The sequence below is a fragment of the Geotrypetes seraphini genome, chromosome 3 (assembly GCF_902459505.1).
Source record: "Geotrypetes seraphini chromosome 3, aGeoSer1.1, whole genome shotgun sequence".
Taxonomy (NCBI): Eukaryota; Metazoa; Chordata; class Amphibia; order Gymnophiona; family Dermophiidae; genus Geotrypetes; species Geotrypetes seraphini.
Window position 1 is genome coordinate 331,745,209 of NC_047086.1, and position 23,046 is coordinate 331,768,254.

At 39.7% G+C, this 23,046-nt stretch overlaps 1 long non-coding RNA gene across 1 annotated transcript in view; it reads left to right on the forward strand.

Moving 5' to 3' along the window:
- Positions 1 to 2,167, forward strand: part of LOC117356369 — a 75,828-nt gene extending 73,661 nt beyond the window's left edge. Inside the window, exon 3 of the long non-coding RNA XR_004538627.1 lies at positions 1,036 to 2,167. This is a non-coding gene — a long non-coding RNA (uncharacterized LOC117356369). The remainder of the gene's footprint in view (positions 1 to 1,035) is intronic.
- Positions 2,168 to 23,046: the final 20,879 nt, after the last annotated feature.

Here is a 23,046-nt window from a genome sequence, read left to right on the forward strand (position 1 = left end):
TCTTTCATCGAATTACATTTAAAACCTGTTCATAACCTTTAATGTACAAACCGCCCATTCTCCAGCCTTTCTTGATAGATTCCTTATCCCATATATATCTTCCAGATTGTTACGGTCAACACTGCAACAGCTATTATCAATTCCTTCTGTTCACCAGATATTTTATGACTCAACCCGCAAGACAATTTTCTCAGTTCTATCTCCCACACTGCGGAACTCTCTTCCATTAAACATTAGACAAGAATCAAATACCGCCATATTCAAATCTGACCTAAAACCTTTCTTTTTAGAGATGCTTTCATTGTACAGATTGAGATTATGACATCAGCTAACTTTCCCCCCTCTTTTACTAACGCAATCCAAGACAATCAATCAGTTAACTAAATTTTCTGAAATGATGTAACCCTTGCAGTTTCCCTTCTGTCTCCTGTGAAGTCTCCCCCTCAATCTTAAAAGCATTTGTGTTACCTCCCGTGTAAGTGCATATTTTTAATGTAAACTGCTTAGGTCGTTATAAGCGGTATATCAAGCACCAATAAACTTGAAACTTGAATATCCATTTCTTATTTAGCTGGCAGTGGCCAGCATTAAAACAAACAAACAAAAAAATCCACGCTGACCGCCACTGGCTGAATATTGACCGGTTTGCTAATAAGATAAATGAGTACCAGTATGAATGCAAAGAGGAATCATCAGTAAGTATTTAGGACACTTGAAAGAAGACTTAACATATATCTAAAAGCTATTTAGCTATGTGTTTAATTTTAAAAGACAAAGAATCAATTTTGTTATTGCTATTACTTCCTAGTTATATTTAGCTTAACTGAGATGTAAAAGAATAAAATGTCTTGCTCAAGTGGTCACAAAATGACTTATTGACAGAGCAGATCACAGGGCTCTTTTTAGCACCTCATCTCGTATTCCTACTACTAAATAATGCTTCCCATATGCACTGCTGATTCAGTTCATATGCTTAAAAAAAATTGCAGTAGTAAAGTAACAGCTGCATATCGCTCTGCTCTTGCTCCCTGACAGAGAAACGAAGGACATGCCAGAATCACCTACGGGCTGAAAGATGGCTCCATTCTTGGAGCTCTCAAACTTTGTACCTTAAAAGTGGCCATTGCTTCATCCGAACGTGGACAAACTAGATGTGAGCTGCTGATGAAGATTTAATTGTGAGTTCAATCTGCAGAGCTGATTGAATGATACAGGCACCCCGATAGGGAGTGAAAAGAGACATTTCAGAAAAGGCTTTAATATGCAGAGCAAACATTAAACATTTACTTCTGCAGCTTGCTACCAGTGCTTGCTGTCTCGTATCCTGTGCTACACAGCGGGAGAGCAGCAATAGCCAAACCTTAGAAGGACGGCTCTTTATGAAAATATATATAGCAGTGAGCCATATGTGAATTAGCTTGGAGTTGTACTGTGCTTCTTACACTAATATAATATTGTTCTAATGTTCGCCCCTGATTAAAGCAATACATAAATAAATAATTTATAATTTAATTAATAAGGTAGAATATGCAAAGCACAGTAATTTCAAACAGCTTGCATTGTCTCTAATGTACTTTCAATTTTTTTATTTTCCATAAGGGCTATATTCATTATATGATTATGATAAATATACTAATGAATTTTATTACAAGAACAAATTTAAACATGTTAATGAGACCAAATAATATTAAAATGCAAACGATGGTAAAATATATTACCAGCTAACCTTGCCAACATATAGAAAGAGCAGTGTTATTAGAACAACTTTACGTGCAACGGGCTTTCCACAAAGACAACTCAGCCAGCGATGTCATCGAACATACGGATCTGTGAACTGTGGGCCTTGTCTATTTTAATTCTCTTACAAAGTCCCTGAATAGAAAAGTTAACCAGGAGTCAGAGTTTACATATAACTTTGGGTGACAATTAAAATCCCTTTTCTTGTTCCAGTGAACAGTAATCTGTGCATAATTACATTTAAATGAGATATTTGCATTTTTTGTGCTTACTCTTTGTTAATTGCAGAGTTCACTCACCATGGTGATGCTTTTGATAGAATCAGGCAACCTTATTGACCCGGTGCTGCAAGGCATGTTTGGAAATTCTGCTGTATTCTTCATTTTTTTTTTATTTTGGCATTTTGAGGAGTCCTGCTGCTTTTATTACATTCCTGACACTTTTGTTAATAAATCATTGCAAAGTTAATGAAAATTGCATTCAGGCATATCCAAAATAATTGTGTCCTTTGTCATGCTAATAAATTGAAAGATGTTGATCCAATGGGTGAATGCATGCCCATTATGGTAAGTTTGTGATGTGTATGCTTGTTGCATGTGTACTTTTTGCATAGGCATATCATTTTCTATAGAAATGTGAGACTGGAAAAGTAATACAAGTATTTGATTTCAAATTTCATATTAGTAGCCTGCAGTCAATAAACAAGCAAATGCATTTGTACATGAAAGGACAGGAGGATTTATGCTACATATAGTTTAATTTAAATATCAGCTGCAATCAGCAAATACCTACTACAATGTACGGAAATGTACAAATGGACTGCAAAGAATGGTGGTATTATTATTGATTATGCTATTGACTTTAGCCAGACTTTCATTTTTAAAGACTTCTACCTCAGAATCCTTTCAAATTAATATTCAGCCACAGCAGTTAAACATGAATATTCAGATTGTTGCTGTTGTCTGGGTCTCACCGGGTCTGGGTAGGTAGAACCAACGTTTCAGCCGTCACGTGAGACCCGGACAACAGCCACAATCATGACGCCAGCCACAGAAGCCTCAAAGAACATGGATATTCAGTGCTACTATCTGGATACTAAGAGGTGCTGAATGCTGCTGCTGTCTTATAGTGGGGATATGCAAACTGCTAGCTAAATAGCTATGGGATTCATAATTGAAACAAATATGTCTAAAAACCTGCCCAAGTTGGCAATTGGTCATCCTAAAAGATAGGTCATCCAAGTGCCGATAATCAAAACAGCTTTTTGGATGTATCCAGGGACTTTTGAGGCCTCTGAATCCCGCCGTGTGCCCAGAGCTGAAAGGGGCAGGATGTGGGCTGACCTAGACTTAGTCATCCAGCAGGGATAATCGAATGTTTGACGAGACTTCCTAGACGAAACTTGTACATTGTGAGTTAGATGATGTAAAAGCAGGTATAAGTGCCAAAAAGGTATTCAAAGTGTCCAGATAACCACTGCAGGGACGAAGTAAAGACCCACACACACTCCCCCTGTGTTCACTGACCCTGTTGCACTTCCACAAAGTTCAGAATAAAAACGTACATATCTGCCTCCGGAACATCAGCCCCTGTTATAGGAAAGCTTAGCAGAGCTGCACAGAGGTGGCTTAAGTGGTCTGGGGAGGGGGGAGGGGTTAGCTAGTGAACAATAGAGAAGAGGACCCAGGCCCATAAGCCACTCCAACCATTACATCAATGGTAGAAAATGTGAGCCCACTAACCCCCTATAAACTCTACTGTACTGCCATATATGTGCCACCTGCAGCCCTAAGGGCTATTGGGGTTGTAGACAGGTGAGTATAGTGGGTTTGGGGGTATTTCAGAGGGCTTACCATAACCTATAAGGGAGTTCTGATGAGATGCTTATCACAACAGTGCTCTGTAAGGTGCCCCTCTGCTCTGTTGCCATGTCTGGGTGGTCAGTCCATCACAATGCTGGCCCTTCCCATGTCCAAAAGGTCTTGTTCTGGATGATTGGGGCTTGGACAAATTTTTGGTAGAGAATGTGATATAAAGAAAGACTTAGTGGTGGTCTGGATGATCTAATGCCTGGACGTACAGAAAGACAATTTTTGAAAAAAAAAATTAGATGTACTTTTTGAGAATGGACATTTTGTCGCTGCCGACTTTGGATGACTAGCACCCTACATCCAAATTAGACTTAGACATTTATTTTTTTTATTATGCCCCTCTATATGGATAAAGTTAGGACAATAATTTTTCAGACCTAACTTTATCCCAGTAGATATCCATATAGTAGGATCAGTATTGCAATTAACCAATTACCTTTCTGCTCCACCTGTACTCCACTCCCATACTTCAACAGCACTATCTGGATAGTGGTCTATAAATATCTTAGAAAATAAGAAATGTAAGAATTGCCACTCTGGATCAGACAAAAGATCCATTTAGCCCAACAACAACAACAATTTATTATTTCTATAGTGCTACCGGTTCCACACAAGAGACAGTCCCTGCCCAATAGAGCTTACAATCAAATTATAACAGATACATAGGACAAAAGAGTGGATCTGTATATGCTGTTCATGTAGGGAATTAGAAGGGAAATGATGAGGCAGATAGGGTGGGGGACTATGGAGGGAATAACCAGCAGAACTGGATGCTTTAGAAGTTGTTTGGGTTAGGACCTAAATGCAGCTTTAATAAAGTAGGCTTTCAGCCTGGATTTGAATATAGTCAGAGATGGATCCCAACATACTGAGTCAGGCAGATTATTCCAGGCATATAGTTTTTCAAGTTTCAAGTTTTATTAGGATTTTATATACCGCCTATCAAGGTTATCTAAGCGGTTTTACAATCAGGTACTCAAGCATTTTCCCTATCTGTCCCGGTGGGCTCACAATCTATCTATCACAGCAAGGTAGAAGGGACAAAGTTGGGAACTGGCTATAGAGGAGAAGGGTGCCACCAAGAGATACTTACCTGATGAATAGAGTTCTCTGGGTGGAGTTTAGGGAGGAATAAAAAAGAAGAGATACTGAGGAGTTGCAGTCAATAAGAGGAGTTTGAACTGAATGTGGAAATGGACGGGGAGCCAGTGAAGCAATTTGTTGAGAGGTAACATGAGCATAACGACATTGGTGGAACATGAGACATGCAGCAGAATTCTGCACAGATTGAAGGGGAGAGGGATGTCTTAGTGGAAGACCTGTGAGAAGAACATTGCAGTCGAGGTGAGAGGTGATGAGAGTGTGGATGAGAGTCTTGGTAACATGTTCAGAGGAAAAAGCTGGATTTTAGTGATGTTGTAGAAAAAGAAATTACAGGACTTAGCTGTTTGTTGGATATGGAGAGAGAAGGAAAAACACCAGTCAAAGATAACCCTGAGGTTGCAAGCTGACGCGACAGGGAAGATGAAAGCATTAGCCACCAAAATAGAGAAGGGAAGAAGTGGGGAGGGGAGGAGAAGAGTTTTGGAGGAAAGATGGAGTTCAGTCTTGTACATGTTTAATTTTAGATGGCAGGCCAAGATTCGGGCCTGAATTCTCACAGAAATTTCAGGCATAGAGAGATTTGTGAATCATCAGCATAGAAATGATATTGGAAGCTATGGGAGGAGATTAGAACACCAAGGAAAGAAGTGTAGATAGATAAAAGAACAGAGCCCTGAGGTACACTGACCGACAATAGAATGGCTGCAGAGAAGGATTGTCCAGAGCTTACACTAAAAGTGTGATGGGAAAGGTATGAAGAAATCCCCAAAATTGCCATTATAAAACATATTTTGATTGATCTTTGGCTTACCAAGCAGGTAAAGTTCAAGTATGGTTAGATGACCTTATTCAACAATCTGCATCTTATTGTACCTTTAGAAAATTGGTTAAGACCTATTTGTTCAAAATATTCGTTACTTGATTGATAACTATGTCATATTTCTTATTGTATTTTTCACTATTGAAATATCATACTGCTTTTCTGTGTGCTTTGTATCTTCACTGGAATGTCTAGTCCTCTTTATTCTGTGAACTGCCTAGAACTTTTTGGGTGTTGGTGGTATAGAAAAATAAAGTTATTATTATTATTATAACAGAGTTCTGAAATCCCAGTGAGGACAGCGTATCGATGAGTAGGTGGTGATCTGCAGTGTCAAATGCTCAAGTAGGAAATCAAGGAGGATGAGGATTTGGTCAGGAGCAGATCACTGGAGCCTCTAGTAAGGGCAATTTCCATAGAATGAAGAGGGCAAAAGTCAGACTGAAGTGGGTCAAGGATAGGTCAAAATGAAAGAAAGTCAAGACAACGGTAGTGAACTGCATGTTCAAGTAGCTTGGATAAGAAGGGGAGGAGGAAGATGGGGCAATAATTGGAGGGGCATTTAGAGTCCAGTGAAGGCTTTTTGAGGGGCAGTATGACTACAACATGTTTGAAGGAACAGGTGGTGAGTCTGGAGGAGAATAGGAGATGTCCGGTTTCCTCTACTGTGATTTTAGAGAAGGAAGGAAAGGCAATAAGGATCAACTGAGGATCAGCAGGGCATCGGGAGGAGTGAGAGGCAGAGTGAACCTTGTTGTGGAAGTACTCAGCCATAGTCTGGGGAGAAAGTGAAGGAGGAGCTGGAAGTGAGAGTACTTTGAGTAGAGAGTTGAGTGTGGAGAAGAGACAGTGAGGGTTGGATCCAAGACAATCAATCAAGAGGGCATAGTATCTTGTTTTGCAAGTGAAAGGGCAGATTGGAAGGAGGTCAGTAGAAATTTGAAGTGTACGAAGTCAACATGAGCGCAGGATTTCAGCCAGTGATGTTCTGCAGATCAAGCACAGGAATGGAAATAGCAGATCTTAGAGGTTAACCAGGGTTGGGGTTTGGTGCACTTTACAGAACTTGGTTTGAGAGGAGCGAGAGAATTAAGAACAGAAGATAGAATAGTAATATAGGAAGATCTGATTCATTGGCAGATTTAAATAGTGTAATGATTGAGAGGAGGAGGGAGAAAGTGGTGGAGAGAGTGCACAGGTCATTAGCTTGAAGATTTCTGAATGTGTTGGTGAAGATCGGTCATGTCGTGGGGGAAGGGTGTTGAGTCGTGAAGATTTTCAGATGATGGTCAGAGAGGGGAAGAATTGAGGTGGAGAAGTTGGTAATTGAACAATTAGAGAAGAAGACAAGATCAAGGCAGTGACCATTCTAGTGCATGGGGGGTGGTAGAGCACAGCTGAAGATTCAATGAGGATAATAGGCAAGAAACTTTGAGGTGTTGGAGTCAGAGTTGTCCTCAGCATGAATGTTGAAGTCACCAAGGATAAGGTAAGGAGATGGAGGTTCGAGAAAGATGGAGAGTCAAGGAGTCAAGGTCAGTGAGGAAAGAAGATAGGGATTTGTTAGGAGGTTAATAAATGACTGTTATTCAGAGGAAAAAGGGAGGGAATATATCAATGGAGTTGACTTCAAAGAAGAAGCGGTGAGACTGAGGTAGGCAGAGAGGTTGAAATCTACAGGTGGGTGAAAGTAGCAGCCCAACCCCTCCTCTGTGACCTACTGGGCGAGGCATATGGGAGAAGTGGTAACCTCCATAAAACAGGGTGGCAACTGAAGCAGAGCCTTCAGATGAGAACCAGGTTTCAATTAGTGCAAGCAGGTTGAAAGAATGAGAGATAAAAAGGTCGTGGATGTAAGCAAGCTTGTTGGAAATAGAGCGGGCATTCCACAGGACACATGAGAAAGGTAAAGAAGAAGGGGAGAGGAGAGGTACTTGAATAAGATTGGAGAAGTTACAGGGTGATCTGCATGAGCAGGGTGAGACTTGATAAAGAGTACGGAGAGGGGTAGGGGAGATACAATGATGGTGATGTAGGTGAGATGCAGTAAGATAGGATGGGGAGGCATGAATGAGGGGGAGAAATTGTTGAACCCAGATCTGTGAAGAAGGTGAATGATAGAAGGGACAGTGAGGTGGTAAGTTTAAAAAGTGGAAAACAAGAGAATTGACCCAATGATCTCCACAGACAAATCCAAGAAGAAACAAAAAACAATGTGGAGAAATGATATTCCTGAGATAGACTTTATTAATATTAAAACTTGGCAAATCACGTAAAAACCTCTAGGACGCAGTCCGCTGAAAAGCTTTGGACCCTGGACCCAAAATGGTCCGTGTTTCGACAGAATATCTTCCTCAGGGGTCCCTATGAAATCCTATGGTAAAGATACGTGGATAAAAATGCCAGTCGGAAATAAACTGTTCCGTAGAAGCTGTGTGCTATGTGCAGGGTTTTTATGTGGTTTGCCAAGTTTTAATATTATTTTAATATTAATAAAGTCTATCTCAGGAACATCATTTCTCCACATTGTTTTTTGTTTCTTCTTGAGTTTAAAAAAGTGAACAATGTGGACTTGAGCAATGCAGTGGTTTGGGATGGAGGGGGAGATTGGGCAGGGCCAATAAAAAGAAATTGGGGATTATCCTGGGGAATGATGGAAGGAGAGGTAATTTTGAGTTAGCAATAATAAGGGTAGAGAAAAAGGGAATGGGTCTTATAAACTGCTTTTTGTGCTTAATTACATTATTTAGAGTAGTGGATAGTGGAAGTTTAAGTGACTTGTCTGGGTTACAGGATCAGCACTGGGATTTGATCTCACAACCTTTGGGAGTTTTGGAAGGCTCACCATACATTATAAGGGGATTATAGTGAGATGTACTTATTTATTCATTCAATTTTTCTATACCATTCTCCCAAAGGAGCTCAGAATGATTTACATGAATTTATTCAGGTACTTAAGCATTTTTCCCTGTCTGTCCCAGTGGGATCACAATCTATCTAATGTTCCTGGGGCAAAGGGGGGGGGATTAGGTGACTTGCCAATGGTCACAAGGAGCAGTGTGGGTTAGAACCCACAACCTCAGAGTACTAAGACTGTAGCTCTAACCCTCACTCTTCCCTGCACCCTGCACCCTGCAACCCTGCACCACACTCTTCCCCTGTCTTTTATGAGACGTTCATAGCAATGCTCTCTGAGGTGCCCTACTGTTCTGTTGGCATGGCTGCATGGCCAGTCCATTAAAATGCTGGCTCTTCCCACATCCAAAATGGTCTGGATTTGGATGCTTTGAACCTGGTCATTTCTATTGTTGAAAATGGTGAGTAAAGTTAGGCATCCTAAGGTTGGACATCCTGATGGCGAAAAGACGTCTAAATAGATAAATTTTTTTTAAAAAATTTGGACGTCTAGTGGTTTCTGAAATGGATGTTTCCCTGGCCCGAGTTTTGGACGTTTTCAGGAAACGGACTTAGACATCCTATTGGAAATGGCTTTCCATGTCTTTAAAGGTAGTCCTGCTATTTCTACATTCACACTTGACCACGGAAATTAAACTGAGAGCTGCAGAAGATAGCCCCGACACCAGCCTACCCTAATTTCAAATAGATAATTATATCTACACCTATATGCCCAGCAGTTATGAATTACCACAAATTTTGTTCGCTTCTAAAGTACTAATGCATCGACATCCACTGCCAGCTACATAAATGTTTTGGGGTTTTTTTCTTACCTCCAGGGCTAGGAATTCAGAGTATTTAGGAAAGTTTCTTGTTATACATGATTTCCAAGCAATGGCATAACAGCTATTAGTTTCTTTTTTCTTTCATCTATCACATTGTCTTTCTTCTCTAATCAGCTTCTTTATTGCTAGTCATTTACCAGAGAAGGTCATGTCAAATATCTTATATCATAAGTCTCCAAAATGTCTAACATTTTTGTATCCTATATTCTCTTGACATTACATGAGTTCATGCAGTTCTGTTATGCACTCTGACATGCATGTCATGTCAGGTTTGCTCAACTATTTTATCACAAGTCAAAATAAGAAAAAAAAAGAGATGTATTTTTCTCAATTGTCTCTGTAGGGCCAACACCACTTTGTAAAAAATGAAGCTCTCTGCCATCAGTTGATACCTCATCACTAAGGACAAGCATACCAGAATCATAACTTGTGTTTTTTTTTCCTTCTCTGACTGCTTTTGATTGCTGAAAGAAGACCTCTTCATTTTCATGGGCTGGGTTAACCCTGTAGGGCTGAAAGAAGCAAGACAATTTGGCTTTGACTGGAAGAGAACAGAGAATGTATGACATGTAAGTTAGAGACAGATTATATATGTAACCCCAAGGTGTCTTTTTTTTTTCTCTTTAACAGAGTTTTTTCCCCACTTAATGAAGATGCTAACTGTGCAGTGACATTTTCTGTAAACAGAGAAATATAGAATATGATGGCAGATGGGGGACCATTGGGAAGAATAACCTGAATCACAGTTACCGGATGCTAGGGTCTACCTTGGGGATTAGCACCCAAGGAAAGGATCTGGGTATCATCATAGACAATATGATGAAACCTTCCGCCCAATGTGTGGCGGTGGCCAAAAAAGCAAACCGAATGCTGGAATTATTAAAAAAGGGATGGTTAACAAGACTAAGCATGTTATAATGCCCCTGTATCGCTCAGTCTTTCCCAGTATGGCAATTCTTATGTTCTTTGCTCTCCTCTTTCATGCTCAGGCTGTCACTGCTCTGGTCACTTATTTCCTACTTGCCATACAAGTACGAGCAGGTACAAATCTATGTGCATAGAATCCCTGTCCCAAATTTCAAAGCTTATTTTTCCTTTACAAAATTGATGTAATGTCTGCTGGAAAAAAGTGCCTGCAGTCTTTACAGCTATGGACACTGTTTGAAAGTTACTCATCCCCTCCATCTTAGTAAATCAGGCCCAAAAATGTATTCTAGGCCCAAATATAATGGCAAACAATGTAAACTATGATATGATTGAAGAAATCTGTGTTATGAACCCCAGAATAGCACTGCTATTAAAGACCTTAAAGTATTTAATGAATCTACAGATTGACATTTCAATTGTGTTAGCAGGACCTTTAGCAGAGATATTCATCATGAAATAAAAGATTGTATATACCGTACTAAACCAGATGAGTGACACTCAGCCAAAAAAGCCTGCCCAAATTACATGGCAACATGAGATCACTGCACATCATTTCCAAATTAACAATACTAGTAATTCAGAAACCTAAATGGCAAGAAGAACACAAATAGAGCAAATTTAAACCAATTATAAATACAATATGTAAATAGCAGATTCAATTATTCCATGCTGACTGAACATGAAAGTTCACAAGCACCAGATCCCACCATGGTTCCCTCCTGCTAGCACAAATGAAGCTGAAATCTGAAGGCTGTTGGAAGAATTAGCAATATACTGATTGCAAACTTGGCTCACAGTGAAATCCCTCTTGGTGGAAATAATGCAGATATGTCCAGCTGGTATTGCAAAGAAGCTGGTAGCGTGTTGCATGTTTCCCAGTGAAGACCTGTCTGGAAAGGCATGTGGGGGAGGGGAAGAGCCAGGGTAATATGACTTTTTTTGAGATAAACATGTAGCTCAAAAACCCTGTATGTGTCCGCTGTGACTATTTTTATTTTCTGAAGTTAGTAACTTTTTAAAGGAAGTTTTTCTGAGCTCTGCTTTTGTAGAAATGAAAGCCTAGTGGAAGCATAAGTAAACAGCGGAATATGACGCCCAGTACTGACTGCTGTGCTGTTTCTGATGTCAATCTTTTCTATCCGCCTGAAATTTAACAGCAGCAGTCAAGCACTTAGAGAAATCACTGGATGCTAGTTAAAATGGATATTCAGCGCCTATACCTGCATATCCAGTTTCAATGCCAACCTGCTTTCCATATAGGTGGTCAGTGGTGGTTTTTCTGTGTGGCCAAAGGTGGGGGGAGGGAGTACATAGGATCTTGGCATTACTGGCTGAGGGGCCCACAGCAGCCAGATACAGGGACACAGTAGAGGCAGGAGAGAACAGCAAAAACTTTAGTGCTGCAACTGCTGTGAAGACTGAATGAAAACAATGCTGGGTCATGGCCACAATCTCGATCACTTACCAGGAACATGGAATTTTAGGTCGTTGCAGCCATACTGAGGGGGGGGGGGGGTTGAGGCCACACTGAGCAGAAGAAAGTAGCTAGGGAAAACAGTGGCAGAATCAACTGAGTACCACAGCAGTGAATGGATTCTGATTTGTAGGACAGGGTTGATCCAGTCCTCGGTTCATCCCATTGCACGCAGAGACTTGTAATTCTGGTTTCCTCATTGCATTCTCTAAGAAAAGCAAGATTTCAGATTCTAGCACACAATAGGGTAAACCCAGGACTGGATCCAGCTGGCAGCCTTAGCATAGGAACAGCTGTGGACCAAGACAGTGAGTGAGGCAAGCTTCTAGGGGGGGGGGGGTATATCTTTTATTTTGGTATTATTCCTGATGGTAATGATGGATGGGGGAGGGAAATTTTATCTTTTGTATAGATACTAATTGATTATAAGTGCTTGGTTGATTACCATTATTTCTATATAAATTGTATTGCACTTTTTGTTGGCATTAAAAATTAAATAAAGTTCAAAAAAAAGGAAGAAAAATCCAATCAAATAAACAAAACAATTTACCTGTAGGACAGTTCCTTAGGAAAAGGAGAATTTGCACAGAGGAAGAAGAATTTTTAATGCAATCTAAGATTCTGGAGTCACGAATAGCACAGAGAGGTTACCCAAGGAAATCCATTCGGAAAGCATTCCTTAGGGAAAAATTTGCCAATCAGGACTTGTTTTGGAATCAGCAAGTTCGACAAAGTGATCAGACAGATAATAGATAGACAAATGACAACAGATTGGTTTGTGTTATTCATTTTTATGACAAATCCAATTGGCTTGTTGCTAGTATCAGGAAACACTGGCATATGCTATATTGATCCAACACTGGCAACAATATAACCACACAGTGAATGACATTCAGTGGAGAGTGATAACCCATATACAAGAAGGGTGGGAGGGAGGTCATTATGAACATAGACTTAATTTCAGTGAGCAGAGTTGGATATTCATTTTAACCCTTTCAGGACCAAGGGACATATTTGTCCCATAACTTTAAAATCCTATAAATTTTGATTGGGATAGTCTACAGTTCTAAATTTGATATGTACGGATTCCATATGATACTGCCTTTATGTAAACAAACTGGTTCCGACATTCATTCATTAGCGTCGTTGCCAGATTGACGAGAAGATTCACTTGCCACACTGTCCATAAGCCAGAAGTTTGATTTAAAAAAAAAAAAATAATGATATTTCACAAAAAAAATCAATTTTTTGGCATCTGCAAGCCCTTTTTACCATAAAAATGTCGTCAAAACCACAAAAATTGGCCTACGATCCTTATGGTCCTGAAAGGGTTAAATACATTTGGTTTAAACCAAGAGATAGAGTGGATGTCTTTAGTGTGATCCCTAATTCGCTGCCTTCAATAACTGACGTAAGCAATGAGGAGGTATAAATAAATTACTAAAAAATGCCATGGAAAACACTAGGATCGGGATGTTGCAGAACAAAATACAAGGGGTAATTATCCATTCTTGCAAAATTATAACATAGATGGTGTCTTGCCCTATATTAAGAATAGTACAGCATATATTATATGGATGTATAAGAGATATGTACACTTCATGTTGCAGCGGACTCTTCTTGAAACAGCCTTTCGGCGAAACATGTCGAATTGACAGGTCCCTTCCCAATATAAGCAACTTGAAAAGATAAGTGCAGACTACAATAAGATAAATTTTATTATATCAGTTATATTGTTGAATAATTTGAATGAGCACAGAGCACTTTATTTTTATTTTTTTAAATTTATTTATCAATTTTCAAATAAACAATCAAGTATACACTTGTACAGAAAGGAGAGGCATTAAAGAAAAAATACACGTTCCAAGCAAAACAATAATTATAATCATAGCAAAAATAATCATAATCTCCTCCTCAAGTCCTCAAATTAATGGATCTAAGATGTAAAACAGTGAGCCTAACAAGAAATCTTAGTAATATAAAAAAAAGAAAAGAAAACAGGGACACAGTTAGCCGAAGGAAGTGACCAAATCAAACAATGAACACTCATGTTATATTTATCCCAGCTTTCAGGTGTGCAGCTGACAGAAAGGTTGTCAGTTGTATAGGATCAAAGAAAACATATTTTTGCTTTTGATATGTTATCACACATTTAAATGGGTGTCTTAAGAAGAAGGAGGCTCCAAGAGCGATAACTCCCGGCTTCAAAATCAAAAATTCACTGCAACGTCTCTGGGTATCTCGAGCCAGATCCAGAAATATTTGTATTTTAAATCCCAAAAATTCTTTTAACTTATTTTTGAAGTAAAGTCTCAGCAACCAGTTTTTATCCGGTGCTAAGGCAACAGTAAGAAGTAAAGTTGCAGGTGTCGCAATTTCCTTGTCCGACTGTTCTAATATCAATGAAACATTTAAATTCTGTTGGACCTCTGTAGGTAATTGTGATTCTTGATGTTGTTGATGTTGTCCTTCAATTTTCTGTATAGGCAGGTAATAAACCTGAGTTAAAGGTGGAAGCAATTCTTCTGATATATCCAAAATTTCTATCATATATCTTTTTATCATCTCTCTCGGAGATATTGTTGCCACTCTGGGAAAATTGATCAGCCTGAGATTGTTATTACGAGAAAGATTATCTAAGGCTTCCAATTTTCTTCTCATATTTATATTGTCTTTCATTAATGTTTCATTAAGTTGTTTGGTGGCAGCATTTGAATCTTTAAGGTCCTGAATATCTGTTTGTAAACCTTTAATATTTGTTTCATGGGTATTTAACTTTAGTTCAATTTGGGAAATTTGGGGTTTAATAGATTTTGCCAAATCTCCCACCAGATCCCATATCGCCTCAAGAGTTATTTCTCTAGGTTTCTCTATTTCAACAAATTGTCCATTTTGAATAGGAAAATTAACTATAGCTGACCTTTCTTCCTGCATGCTGTTCTCCTGGAAGCTGCATTCTCTCTTGCTGTTCTGAGCCTCAGCCATTACCAGACTCACAACATAGGAGTCCAAATCCAGTCTCCCCTGTCCGATGACTGAAGCCTCACAGGGCAGGAGCTCACCGACCTCCGATGGCTCTACTGCCCGAGGGGAGCTGGTGTTCTGAGGAAGAGGGGGTGGAGTTCTGGCGTCGGGGCTTAACGAGATCTCTAAGCCCGGGGAGACCACATCCTGCTCACTACCGAGAGCTCCCAACGGGGAAACCGACGCTACCGCCGACACGTCCTGCATCTGGCGTATTAGATCTTCAATGTTGCCGAGTCTTGCGGGGTCAGGGCGCTGCGAGGCTACAGCGGCACTTCGGCCCCTTCTCTTCGGCATTGCAGGATGAGGGCAAACGCCGCACGAAAAGGAAAAACAACCAGGTATTCAATCTTGGATCTAAACGGGACGCTCAGCTAGCTGTCCCGTCAGCCATCTTGGATCGTTTTATTTGAGCACAGAGCACTTTAAAGAAATAATATTTTTTTACATACACATAAAATTGATAAGTGGGTCTTATGATGAGGCCAGTGCCAAAGAAAGTAGTTTAGCCATTGAAAACACATGGCTATTACTGGCACGTCTGAAGACCCTGAAGAACAAAAAGTAAAAATTATGAAAAAAAGAAAAAATTGGAGGATGCTGTTTTGATGCATTAATACAAATGAAACGTGTATGTATAAAAGGTAAATAAAAAGTAAAACAGCAGATTAACAATATTATTGTCAATGATCATTAATGATATCATAAGATACAGCAAAGAAAACAGTATGGATGCACACTAAACCCAATAAGCCATTTACCCCCTCTTCTACAAAGCCGCACTAGTGGCTGCCACGTGGCAACAGCCCCAAAGCCCTTTAAATCTCTATTGGCTTCAGGGCCGTTACTGCGCGGCTTTGTAGAAGAGGGGTTAGTCATTATCATTACACAGGTGCATAGCTGTAAGAATCCAGTGGCTCCCATATTTTAGCAAAAGCTTTTAAAGCAATATACCTTTCGGCAGTGACACCAAGTTATGTATTCCACCATTGAAACATCCTTCCAATGTTGTAAAATATTTTTTAATGGCCAGGTTGAGCAAGATTCTCAATAATTTCGAATAATTACACTGCACAACAAAGTTTTTGCTTCCTGAACACTGCTGGGTGTTTCTTATAGAATTTTGGGTGCTGATCATGAATATTACATCAAAAATTACCCATCACGTACCATTTCAGAGAAATCTTCAATTTTGTCGTGATTTTTTCTTATATTTGGATGCAAACAATTTTTTCTCCCATAAGTGTCTTATCAACAACGGTTTGTGCCGCCTGGGTATGTCCATGCATAAAATCTAGCCAGGTTGGAAGCTGTTTTATGGAAGATGACATCCTGGGCATGTCTGGGCAGGTCTGAACGAGCTTGCGCTGTCTCACCATGCTATAATGGTGGCTTCCATACACCGATCCTGCTCATTTGGTTAATATAGATAGTCCGTGTGTGTATATAGTATCAGTATAGTAAAGTATAGTAGTATAGTAGCTGTAGCAATATAACAGTAAGTAAGCTTGATGCTATAGACGTTTTGGTGTCGGGCAATATGTCTCGTCGGTGTCGTAACAGCCGCGACACATTCTGCTATATCTGTGGGGAATATACACTTACGCCTCAGAGACGTTCGATGACTGCCCTTGTAAAGAAAGCCTATCATCTGTATTTTGGCTGCAAAATAGGTGATCAAGACAAGCAATGGGCGCCTCACATTTGCTGTGCGACATGTGCTGTTAGTCTGAGAGCCTGGCTCAGAGGTACTCGAAAGACGATGCCATTTGCTGTTCCGATGATATGGCGAGAACAGAAAGACCATGTGACGGACTGTTATTTCTGTTTGACTAATGTGTCTGGTTTCTCTGCCAAAAACAAGAAGTCAATTGAATATCCTAATCTGCCTTCAGCAATGAGACCCATGCCACATGATGACAGTCTTCCAGTTCCGAAACCACCAGAGGATTGGACCTTAGACGAACCAGATGAAGAAACTGCAGTGCAGGGTTCTAACAGTGACATCCTCATCAGGCGATCCACATCTGATAACACAGTCCGAATTGAACGATTTGGTCAGAGATTTGGGTCTGTCAAAAGCAAAAGCTGAGCTGCTAGGTTCGAGACTGCAGGAATGGTGTTTGCTATCACCAGGTACGAAAATTTCTGTGTTTCGAGACCGGCATCATGATATAACCAAATTTTTTGCACAAGTCGACAGTCTCTGTTTCTGTTGTGACATTGAAGGATTGTTCTCGGTCTTTGGTTGTGATCACAACCCGGAAGAGTGGCGTCTTTTCATTGATTCGTCAATGTTAAGCCTGAAAGCTGTTCTGTTGCACAATGGCAACGTTTATCCTTCAGTACCTGTTGGCTATGCAGCACATATGAAAGAAACATATGAGAATATGGAAATGTTACTAAAGTATGTCCAGTATACCAGGTATAACTGGAATATCTGTGGAGACCTCAAAGTCGTTGCTCTGTTACTAGGACTGCAGCTTGGCTATACAAAGTACTGCTGTTTCATCTGCGAATGGGACAGCCGAGACAGAGAGTCGCACTATTCTAGAAAGAACTGGCCACTCCGTAAAAAGTTAGTTCCAGGACAGAAAAATGTAGCACATGAATCGCTTGTTGACCCGACAAAGATATTTTTGCCTCCTCTTCACATTAAACTGGGACTCATGAAGAATTTTGTGAAAGCAATGAACAAGGAAGGGGAAGGTTTTCGTTATTTAAGACAGATGTTCCCAAGAATAACTGATGCCAAGATCAAAGAGGGTATTTTTGTTGGCCCCCAGATCAGACATGTTATGAGTGACAAGCGATTTGAAGATCTGTTAGTTGGGCCGGAAAAAATTGGCTGGAAAGCCTTGAAAGACGTTGTTGACAATTTTCTGGGCAATTACAGAGCCCCAAACTACATTCAGCTGGTAGACAAACTTCTCAAAGCATACAAGAGAATGAAGTGCAATATGTCACTCAAGATTCATTTCCTCCATTCACACTTGGACTTCTTCCCCGCAAATCTCGGTGCTGTGAGTGACGAGCACGGTGAAAGGTTTCATCAAGACATAGCTACGATGGAGAAACGATACCAGGGCAATTGGAATCCGTCAATGCTTGCCGACTATTGTTGGATGCTACAACGTGATGCACCAGACACTGAATATAAAAGAAACTCGGGAGCAAAACACTTTTAATTCTGTTTCATTTAGTCGCTTGTGCGAAACGTAAACTTGACTATATATTTTATTGTCAGTAAACATAAAAATGTCTATTTCTCATAGTTCTTACGTGATGCAGTAAAACCAAAACCATATTTGAGCATACCAAGTTGGTACCTGTCATAATCACCAAAAACTTTTCAGGAATCAAGACTTAACCAAAAAATTGTTGTGCAGTGTTATCTGATATTGGCTGCTGAAGGCCAAAATGACCCAGCACTATGATTTTTAAAGTAAGTGGTTCCTTGATGTTCGGCAGCAAATAGTATCCCCTACACGTAACCAATACTCACGTATATGAGCACGTATAACGAGTGAATTAGAGTACCCACATCCTTGCAACATGACCAACACTTATTTGAATTATCACTCTTAATTTTAGATAATTTATAAGGTGTCCAAATGGCTTTATGAAATACAAAAAATATAGATTGTTTAATTGCAGCTGATCTTAATGAATTGTGAATAGAAGATCAAACATGCTCCCAACATTGTTCAGGAACATCCATCTGAATATGAAATTGCCATGTAGACTCAGTACCCTTAGGATGAGAGAATGTATTGATCTGCAAAAGTTTATACCATTTAGAAACAACACCTTTTTTTAGATGTTATCACTGACATGCAGGACAGAAGACTCGAAGTAGGAGAACAGAGATGTATACATTTAAAAAAAACAACATTAAAGCAATGTTGAAGTTCCAACCACTTATAAAATTGATTAGGAGGTAAGTTATATTTAGGGCTCCTTTTACTAAGCTGCGATAGCAGTTTTAGTGCGCGCTTAGCATGCACTGAATTGCTGCGTGCGCTAGACCTTAATGCCAGCATTGAGCTGGCGTTAGTTCTAGCCACCCACGTAGCTTGGGTTTAACGCGCGCTAAAATCCTGCATGTGCTAAAAACGCTATCGCAGCTTAGTAAAAGGAGCCCTTAGTCTGCAGTTCCTGAAAGGTTAATCATTTATCATCTTGTTATATGTTCTTATACCTGTGTGTTGTACTGTTAATGTTTGAAAATTAATAAAGATTAAAAAAAAAAAAAAGTGACCAAATACCAGCTCGTTGCCATAATAGCCAATATCCAATTTTCCCTTGTATTCTTGTGTGTCTGTTGTTCCATATGGGTACATGTACAGTAGTCTCCCATGGTATGGTAAAACAGTTCTTTATTATTTTCACTGCTTGTGACGTACTATTAAGAAGTATAACAATGTTTCTAATGGTTAGTAATATACTTTTTGAGGAGTATTTATTTTTGAATATGGGAATTTCTCTTTTAGCCAAACAACCTTACACCCTTCCCTTTAAATGACCTAAATTGAAATACTCCAGTTTCATGTCTGACATATATCTTGCTCTGATTCTTTAATCCAGTAAAAATAGATTCACCCACAATTAAAAATAAGTTTCCCAAGTTAGGTCATCAAAGAGTTATTTGAAACAATTATAGTGAGTCAATTTGACTTAAGCCATGATTATTATAAACACTCAAAAACATATTATTTACCAGATGGCAATCTTAGTCCTGCAAACATTTAATGTGTGTTTCATTATCACAAAGAGGAATGAACTTGCCACTGGGATAACCCTCAGAAATTAGGCAAACATTTCCCTGTATAATGAAGTACTATAATAGAGAAAATCCCACTTAATTCGAGAAGTGCATTTCCTTGATAATTTTTAGTTTTTTTTACTATACGGGAAAAGGCCTCAGAGATGGAGCCTACGCACCGTCATCGACTGGATTGATCAGCGTAGTTGCCACGCTCCTTGCTCCAATCATCGGCCACCAAAAACCCGTTCACATTAAATAAGTGTTTAATATTTAAATGTTATTTTACCATAAAATCTTAACTCTAAAAGTGTATATATTTTTTTAATTTTTTTCTTCTTATTGTCACCTATGTTCATTAGATAGCTTCATACTACCACACTTATGCACTTAATCACTTATTTCTGAAAAAAGTGATTTAACCACCATTTGAATTTCACACTATGAAAAGAGTTGACAGGACAACACAGTGTAGAATTTTGAAATGCCTAGAACTCGGCCCTGAAGCAGCGGTTGCAGATATTCCTGCGAAACGTTGGCCGCATTGACCTCTTTGAAGTGGCATTTCCTGAGATCAAACACTGTGCTAAGCTAAGTGTGAAATTCTAATGGTGGTTAAATCACTTTTTTCAGAAATGAGAGTTGTGCATGCATAAGTGTGGTAGTATGAAGCTATCTAATGAACATAGAAGGTGACAATAAGAAGAAAAAATTTTTAAAAATATATACACTTTTAGAAGTTAAGATTTTATGGTAAAATAACGTTTAAATATTAAACACTTATTTAATGTGAACGGGTTTTTGGTGGCCGATGATTGGAGCAAGGAGTGTGGCAACTATGCTGCCTACGGGGGGGGGGTGCCTGTGCTGCCTATGGGGGGGTTATGTCTGTGCTGCCTATGGGTGGGTGCCTCTGCTGCCTATGGGGTGGGAGCCTCTGCTGCCTATGGGGGGGTGACTGTGCTGTCTACATGGGGGGTGCCAGTGCTCCCTAAGGGGGGGATGCCTACACTGCCTATGGATTTTTTGCTCTATAAGACCCTGCCCCGGCCTACCACTAGATCACCAGAGGGGGTACAAGGCAGGGCGGTGGGAATTTTTTTTTCCTGGGTTTTCCTCCTCTACAGGTGGGTGCATCTTATGGACCGGTGCGTCTTATAGAGTGAAAAATACGGTAAACTTCACTTTCTGCATGTTGCACTGCTTTCAACTGTGTATAGCTGAAATTATCAGAAGCAATTAAGGAGAGATTTATAAACTATAACGAGTTTTACCTCATGCAAAGTTGCCATTCTTTAAATAAGACATTAAATATTTTTTTCTGCAGCCCTCCATGTACCTACAAATCTAAAATGTGGCCCTGCAAAAGGTTTGAATTTGAGACCACAGATATAGACCATCAACCATTTTAGTAGCTTTCCTCTGGACCGACTCTCAATCCTGTTTATATGTTTTTGAAAATGCAGTCTCCAGAACTGTATATAATATTCTAAATGAGGTCTCACTAGAGTCTTATACAAGGGCATCAATACCTCCTTTTTCCTACTGGCCATACCTCTCCCTATGCATCCTAGCATTCTTCTAGCTTTCATTGTCACCTTTTCAATCTGTTTGGATACTTTAAGATCATCACATACTATCACTATCATACCTAAGTCCTACTTCTCTTTCATGCACAAAGTTCTTCACCCCTAAATGTACCATTCCCGGGTATATGGTCCATTGATCAGTTATTAATAGATCTTCAATGTGTGGATTTTGCAACACTAGTCAAGTCCTATGAACTGGAACAAGTTCACCAATATAAATGGCTTCAATTAAAACACTGCCTATCATCTTATCTCAAAAAGACTAAGCTAGCAACTGATTCCCCTACTTTAATGCAATGGGCTGCACTTATTAATTCTGCAACAGGACAAGCGTCAGCTTGGTACAAATTATTGCACAAAAATACATATACTCCGCCTACAGTGCTGTATGACATCTGGGCTCATGATGTTTCAGTTTCAGCAGAACAATATGATTGGAATGAAATTTGGCTCACATCATTTAAGGCTCTAAAGTCATCCGCCATTTGGCATACTGTACTATTCTTATATCATAGAGCCTATTGGTCACCTCTCAAACTTTCTAAGATTGATTCTACTGTTTCTAATAAATGCTGGTCCTGTATGTCTGATGTAGGTACTTTAGACCACATGATTTATAATTGTACTCAACTGGTACCGTTCTGGACAGACGTGTGGTCCACCATTAGTCAGATCTTGCATCTTAGTGAGGATATATCACTTGCTATTGTCATTTATGGTGCTAGTGCCTTGAAGAAATGTCAACTAGATAAATATGAAGCCAGATTGCTTAAATGTTTAATTCTCATAGCATTTAAAACCATTTTATCCAATTGGAAGGACTTCTCATTGTTGCATCACAATTCTTGGTGGAATACTGTATGTCTCTTTTCCAAATATGAGTCGTTAGTTGCTGATAAGACTAACTCTAGTCACACCTACAACAAAGTGTGGTGCCCTGTCTTGACTTATTGTAAATCGTCATAGTTTGCTATATAGGTGTCGGAGGGGATACTGAGCAATTATCTCATTTCAATTGTTACGTCTCAGGTCCTTATTTATCGTTATTATCCTTTTCATGCACGACTTATAGCTCAATATATGTTTTGCTGCAATGCATATTTGTAGTTATCTGTTTTGTGTTTTGTACTGTTTACAAAATTCAATAAAACTGATTGAACTTAAAAAAAAAAAAATGTACCATTCCCTCAGGTTTCTGAAGCCCAAATGCATGACTTTGCATTTATTAGCATTAAATCTTAGCTTCCAAATTTCAGACCATTCTTCAAGCTTCGCTAGATCTTTCCTCATGTTTTCCATACCATTAGGTGTGTCTGTTCTATTGCAGATTTTGGTATCATCAGCAAAGAGACAAATCTTACCAGTCAGGCCTTCAGCATACAAAAATGTAAAAAAGAAAAGGTCCAAGAACCGAACCTTGAGACATACCACTGGTAATATCCCTTTTCTCTGAGCAATCTCCATTGACCACTACCCTCCTAACATCTGATGCTCTGCCATCATGAATTTCTGGCTACAAGCATCCCTCAAGCCTCCCCTCCAGCATTAACATTTCTTCCCCAGAGGCCCCATCTCTGTGGCATCCACATTTTCCCCCAGAGGCCCTTTTTTAGCATTAACAGTTCTCTCCAAGGCCTTCCCCGGCAAAGCCCTCAGTGTTCCCTGTCCCAACCAATCATATCCCTGGCTTACTGGGAGTCCCTTGTGTCAGTCTTTGGAGACTGAGAAGTGTCGATGTCATGGGGGCGGGGGGCGGTCAAGGGGGAGTGCTGATATGATGATGGGATAAAGGGGGAATATTGATGTCATGCAGAAGCTTTGGGGAAACAGTTGATGCTGCAGGGGAGGAGAAGATTCAGAGTGAAATGTAAATGTCACAAGAAGGAGTTTCAATGATGTGTGTTGCTCAGGTGAATATAGTTAGGGGAGCCTGTGTTTCTGGTAGGGTGGGGTAGTTTTTTTCTGGGAGAGTGGTTGGGTGGCAGTTCTGGCCTC